The sequence below is a fragment of the Pteropus vampyrus genome, unplaced genomic scaffold (assembly GCF_000151845.1).
Source record: "Pteropus vampyrus isolate Shadow unplaced genomic scaffold, Pvam_2.0 Scaffold651, whole genome shotgun sequence".
NCBI classification, from domain to species: domain Eukaryota; kingdom Metazoa; phylum Chordata; class Mammalia; order Chiroptera; family Pteropodidae; genus Pteropus; species Pteropus vampyrus.
The window spans coordinates 170,228-177,223 of record NW_011889432.1 but is presented as its reverse complement, the minus strand read 5'-3'; the positions used below and the strand labels follow the sequence as shown (position 1 = coordinate 177,223).

At 35.0% G+C, this 6,996-nt stretch overlaps 1 pseudogene; it reads right to left on the bottom strand.

The window, feature by feature from the left end:
- Nucleotides 1-5,995: 5,995 nt before the first annotated feature.
- Nucleotides 5,996-6,114, bottom strand: LOC111733824 (annotated as a pseudogene).
- Nucleotides 6,115-6,996: the final 882 nt, after the last annotated feature.

Genomic DNA, 6,996 nt, shown 5'->3' with positions numbered 1-6,996 from the left:
GTAGAGTCAGAGAAGTGAAAAATTACAAAAGGTTGGTCAGTGTAAATGCATTTAAGCCAACTGTGTGTGCTAGCTGGCAGTTATCAAAGTTAAGGGTCTGTCTTCTCACAAATACTAGGAGACAGAGGCCCTAGTGTTCTTGATTATTACATTTTAAAGAAATGACTCTCAGGTCCTTTAGAAAGACTTCTGAGTTGTAAAAGATACATATTCACAATTGTAAGCCCCCCCGCTTTTTTTTAACCAAATCCTCTGATAAAAGTAAGTCAGAACCCTACCATCAGATTAGAAAAAATAGTAAATTCTTGCAGTGTTGAGCTTTCTCAGACAAACATTTTGATGGGGGTTGGAACCAATGGGGAGCCGGGGGTCATCCTAGGAGCATGACAAGTCTCTTAGTGCAGTGGTTTAGACAGAGTTATGTGCTGAGGGTCCTGCAGTTCTCATTAGTCCTTTTCTACAATCTGTCTGCTCCTTCCTATTCTTACTGTTGCTGTTTTTTGTTCCAGCTGTTAGAATATCTAGCCTACGTAATTAAAATAGCCTCCTAAGTGATTTTCCTATAGTGGTAGTTCCAAAGGAGTTGGGAGTGAGTGGAATAAATTTCATCGGTCATCTTACCCCCCAAAAAAACATTCAATGTGAGTAATATGTGCTTGTTATGTAAAGGCAGCTTTCAAACATATCTTCTAACCCCCAAAACCACCAGCCTTCACCAGCCAAATTGTTCCCTTAAACCACTCTTTTACAACAATTCACTGTCTCCTTGTTGCTGATCTCCCCTCCGCTTCTTCAAATCATCACGTTTCTCTACCCTCTCTCACTGCTTCCATTAAGGTTCATGAGGAACAGAGGAAGAAAGGGAGGAATGGGAAGAGGAAAGGTAGGAGAAAGGAGAAGAGGAAAGAGGAGGAATAAGAGTAGGAGGATGGGAGTGGAACGAAGATATTTGAGAAATATTGAGGAACTAAAGCAAATTAAGAATTAATTCCAAAGAATGATGAATAAGACTGTTAGCATAATGCATTCCTATATGGTCTAGAGGTTAAGATTCTGGTTTCCACTCAGGTATCCCTGACTGTTTATATTTGCATTTTCATTAAAGAATCTTACATAGATAAGAGATGAAGGTTGCTTTTTATTTTTTTCAAATTAATTTTTTAAACTTTTTTATATAGGTTCTTTTCAGAAAGCTCTACAGTTATTTGTGTATTCATCCAACAAAGATTTATTGGGCAGCCGGAAACTTTGTTGGACACTAGAGATACAAACAACCTTCTCTTTCAGATCCCACTGCCTATCAGTGCTTCTAACACGTAGCTCCACTACATTCATATACACATAAACATACACACGTGCACGCGCGCGCGCGCGCGCGCGCACACACACACACACACACACACACACACACACGCATCAGTATTCTCTTTGTCCAGATCCTACCCCATATTTTTTTCTTTTTCTTTTTTAAGGTTTTTATTAAAACATAGCTAGCATACAATATTTTTAAAATCATCCATCTCAGCAAGACAAAGTAGTATAGATCCCTAAGATCCAATAAGATATGTTTCTTTTTATTCTTTAAATTCATTTTTGTCACCTTTATCTTCAGCCACATCTGTGGGCCTCCAGTTCCCAATTTGTCCTTCTTAACTTCCCACCCTTCCCTCCTTTATCTGTTCCCATAGCTATCACTGCTACTAACCAGAATCCCATGAGCTTATTCCTACATTCTGCTGGCAGCTTTTCCCTCCTCATTCCTACCAATTTGCTTGAAATATCAGGAAATGATCTTCCAGTTAATTAGACTTACGTATTTAATGAATAACAGTCTAATGGAGAGACTTACAGTTTCCTGCCCAGCATTTAAGGAGCTTAGAAGTTGCCACTCCATACTAACAACAGGTACTGGCAGCAGAAGGGGAAAAGTAACCATTTTGAAATAAACCACATTTTCTTTTTTTCTTAACAAGGTCTGCCCTCAGGAGAAATTATTTTATATAATACACTTGAAACGTATTTGATTATATTAATCAATAATAAAAAGAAAAAACTACACCTAAGCATATCATTTCAAATTACAGAACATCAAAGATAAAGAAAAAATCTTGAAAGAAGCCAGGGAGAAAAACCAACACCTTATCTATAGAGGGACAAAGATAAATATTACAGCTTACATTTCCTCAGAAGCCATGAGGAGTGAAATATTTAAAATATTAAGAGAAAAAAAATACCAACCTAGAACTCTGTACTCTACAAAATTATCCTTTAAAAATTAAGGAGAAATAAAGACTTTTAAGGCAAATAAAAATTGAGGGAATTTGTGGCCAGTAGATCTGTATTACAAAATATGTTAAATGATCTTCGGAGAAAAGGAAAATGATATAGGTCATGAATTCAGATCTAGATGAAAAAAGGAAGAGCATTAGAGAAGGAATAAGTGAAAATTTATTTTTTTCTTTCTTATTGATTTAATAGATAACAGTTTGTTTAAAATAATAACAGAAGCAATATATTTGATGATTATAGCTTATATATAAGGTAAATAATGGCAATTATATAAAGGATAGCAGGGAAAATTGGGATTATTTTGTTATTATAAGGTACTTGCACCATCTTATAATATACTTATTATAAGATGAAGTAGTATAATATTATTTAAAAGCAAACTTGGGTTAATTTTAAGTGCATGTTGCATACTTTATGGAAACCACTAAAATTAATTTTAAAAGAAGTAAACTAATATTCAGAGAAGAGAGAAAAAATGGAATGAATTAAAACCACAAAAGACAGAAGTACTGGAAGACAAAAATAGAAAAAAGGAACAAGGGAAATAAATAGAAACTAAAAATTATGATAGATCTTAATTCAAATATATCAATGATCATTTTAAATTTCAGAGTGGATCAAAAGACAAGATCCAAATACATGTTGTTGTGTGGGAGGAAAAATTTTCCTTGACCATTTTGGCAATTTTGGCTGGATCTAAAAGCTAAACTGACAAAAATGGATTAACAGGAAAAAAGCATGTAATTTAAAAAATATAAGTCAATTGTGACGCAGGAGCCTTCATAAGGAAATGAAGACCCAAAGGAACAGACCTGTGTATTTTTATGCAAGCTTTGATGAAGAATGTACAGTCATGTAGAAATATGACAGGTTGAGGAATATAAGTGAAGTAAAACTGGGGAAACTTAGGAAGTACTGTTTGTTAGCATTCTTCTTGCCATCTCTTTGTCCTCAGAGATAAGGATGCCCCCTTTCCTCTGGGTACAGGTAGGGCACCACTCACAGTAGAGATTTATGACCTCTTTATGGGAAGAAGGTGGAAGGGAAGTCAGAGTGACTTTCTTGCTTTTGTTGTTTTCTCATATTCTTTCAAGTTAAAATATTCAATATGTCAAGGTGCCACATTTTGGGGTAGTATGTCCTGAACTCCATTATTATGTACAAGACACACTTTAAATATAAAGACACATATAGATTAAAAGTAAAAGGATGAAGATGTGCAATGCTAACATTAATAAAAACAACTACATTATTCATTTTATTTATTTTTTAAAATTTATTCTTATTACGGTGATATTGGTTAACAAAATCCAGTAAGTTTCAGGTGTACAGTTCAACAGTAAGGCATACATATTGAATTGTGTGTTCACCGCCCATAGTTAGATTTCTTCATGTCACCACATATTTGACCCTTTTTACCCCATCTACATCACCCCACATCCCTACCCTCTGGTAACCATGAGTCTATTGTCCATGTCCATGAGTCTCTTTGTTTGTCCTATTTGTTGCTTTTAGATTTATATCCCACATATAAGTGATATTATGTGGTTTTAACTTTTTTCTGTCAGACTTATTTTGCTTAGCATGATTATCTCAATATCCATCCATGTTGTTGCAAATAGCAGTATTTCATCTCTTCTTATGGCTGAGTAATATTCCCTTGTATATACCACAGGTTCTTTAGCTAATCATCTATCATAGGACATTTTGGTAGCTTCCATGTCCTGGCCACCGAGAATAATGCTGCTATGAACATCAATGTGCAAAAAACTTTTTTGATATATGTTTTCAAGTCTGCGGGGTAAATACCCAGTAGAGGGATTGCTGGATCATATGGTAGATCAATTCTACCATTTTGAGGACCCTCCTTACTATTTTCCATGGTGGCTGTACCAATTTTCAGTCCCACCAACAGTGTATGAGGGTTCCTTTTCCTCCGCATCCTCTCCAACATATGTTTTTACATGTCATATTGATAACAGCTATTTTAACAGGTATGAGGTGGTATCTCGTTGTGGTTTTGATTTGCATCCATTTCCCTAACAGCTAGCAATGATGAGCATCCTTTCATATGTTGGTTGGCCATTTGTATGTCTTCTTGGAGGAAGTGTCTGTTCAGGTCCTCTGCCCAGTGTTTGATTGAATTGTTAGATTTTTGTTGTTGTTGTTGTTATTGAGTTGTATGAGTTCTTTGTATATTTTGGATATTAGGTCCTTACCGGAGAGTTCCTTGCAAATAGCTTTTCTCTTTCAGATGGTTATCTCTTTACCTTGTTGATGTTTCTTTTGCTGTGCAGAAGCTTTGATGTAGTCCCATTCATTTATTTTTGCTTTGACTTCCTTTGCCTTTGAGGTCAAATTCATAAAATCCTCTTTAAGTCCAAGGTCCATGAATTTAGTCCCTATGTTTCCTTCTATGCGATTTATTGTTTCAGGTCTTATATTCAGGTCCTTAATCCATTTCGACTTAATTTTGATGTGTGGTGATAGACAATGGTCTGGTTTCATTCTTTTGCAGGTGGCTTTCCAGTTTTCCCAGCACCATTTATTGAAGAGACTTTCCATTCTTCACTGTATGTTTTTGGCTCTTTTGTTGAAAATTCTTTACCATATAAACATGGATTTACTTCTGGACTATTGATTCTGTTCCACTGGTCTCTGTGTCTGTATTTCTGCCAATATCATGCTGTTTTGATTATTGTCGCTTTGTGGCATAATATGAAGTTGGGCAGAGAGATGCCTCCAGCCTTATACTTTTTTCTCAGGATGGCTTTGGTGGTTTAGGGTCTTTTGCGCTTCCATACAAATCTAATGAATTTTTTTTTTCCTATTTCTTTAAAAAATGCCAATGGGATTTTTTAAAATGTGATACATACTTTTATTCAACATCTTTAAAATATTAGGTAGGTGGTGAACAATACTGTTTTGGTTTCTGTACTTAGCGCCAAGCATAAGAGCACTCAACAAAATTGACATGAAAATTTCTAATTTTAATATCTAAAATTGATGAGTAAAAATGTTATTTGGAGAAGGATTGATATGTATTAACAATGATGCTAAATTTTTTAACATGTGTACAATTGCTATATTTTTATGCCTGTATTTTAAAAAAAGTGGTAATATTTACTTTTATTAAGGCAAACATCAATTCATGTATTCAACAAATTTTTAAAAATATATTTTAATTTTATTTTATTAGTTTCAAATATAGAGTACATTGGTTAGACATTTATATAGTTTATAAAATGTAACCCCTAATTGCTCCTTCTCGCCTCTGGTTTTTCACCTAGCCAATATATTAATGCTAATTATTTCCCTATGCTGTGTACCCCATCACTGTGGCCATCTATCAACTACTAATTTGTACTTCTTTAAACCTTCACCCCATTTTCCCAGCTCCCAACACCCCCATCCCTTCTTTCTCTCAATAAATTGTCCTCTATACTTGTGAGTCAGTTTTTGAATAGTTTGTTCTTTTGATTCCTTAGATTCTGCATGAAAGTGAAACCATGTGGTGTTTATCTTTCTCTGACTTATTTCACTCAGCATAATAACCTCTAGGTCCATCCATGTCATTGCAAATGGTAGGATTTCATTTTTTTGTTTGTTTGTTTTAAATGAGGCAATCCTTACAGAATGCAAGGACCTTGACCTCACAGATTGCAAGGACCTTGTCAGCTTACAATCCCTTATTTTTTATTTTTTATCCCTACATCACCTGGTCTTCCTAGGTGGTCTCCCATCCAAGTACTAACCAGGCCTGACCTTGCTTAGCTTCTGAGATCAGACGGGATCAGGCTTGTTCAGGGTAGCATGGCCATACACAGGACTTCATTTTTTTTAATGGCTGAGTAATATTCCATTGTATATATGAACCATAACTTCTTTATCCGATCATCTGTTGATGGGCATTTAGGTTGCTTCCATATCTTGGCTATTGTAAATTGAGCTGCCATGAATATTGGGGTGCATAGATCTTTATGAATTATTGTTTTGGTTTTCTTTGGGTAAATACCCGGAAGTGCAATCATTGAGTCAAAAGGCATATCCATTTTTAATTTTTTGAGAAATCTCTAGACTGTTTTCTATAGTGGCTGTACCAATTTGAAATCCCACCAACAATGTATGAGGGTTCCCTTTTCACTGCATCCTCGTCAACACTTTTTTTTTTTTATTTATTGATGCTAGCCATTCTGACAGGTGTGAGGAGATATTTCATTGTGGTTTTAAATTGCATTTATCTGATGATTAGTGACTTTGAGCATCTTTTCATGTGTCTATTAGCCATCTGTATTTCCTCTTTGGAGAAGAATCTGTTCAGGTCTTCTGCCCATTTTTTAATTGGATTGTTTGTTTTCTTTGTCGTTGTTGTTCAGTTGTATAAGATCTTTATGTATTTTGGATATTAACCCCTTATCAGATGTATCATTAGCAAATATCATCTCCCAACCAGTTGGGGTTTTTTTGGTCTGTTTTGTTGATGGTGTCCTTTACTGTACAAAATTTTTTTAGTTTGATAAGGTCCCATTTGTTTATTTCTTCTTTTGTCTCCTTTGCCTGGGGAGATACATCTGAAAAGAAATTACTGTTAGTAATATCAGAGAGTTTACTGCCTATATTTTCTTCTAGGAATTTTATGGTTTCAAAACTTACATTTAAGGCCTTACTCCGTTTTGAGTTTATTGTATATGGTGCAAGAAAGAGGTC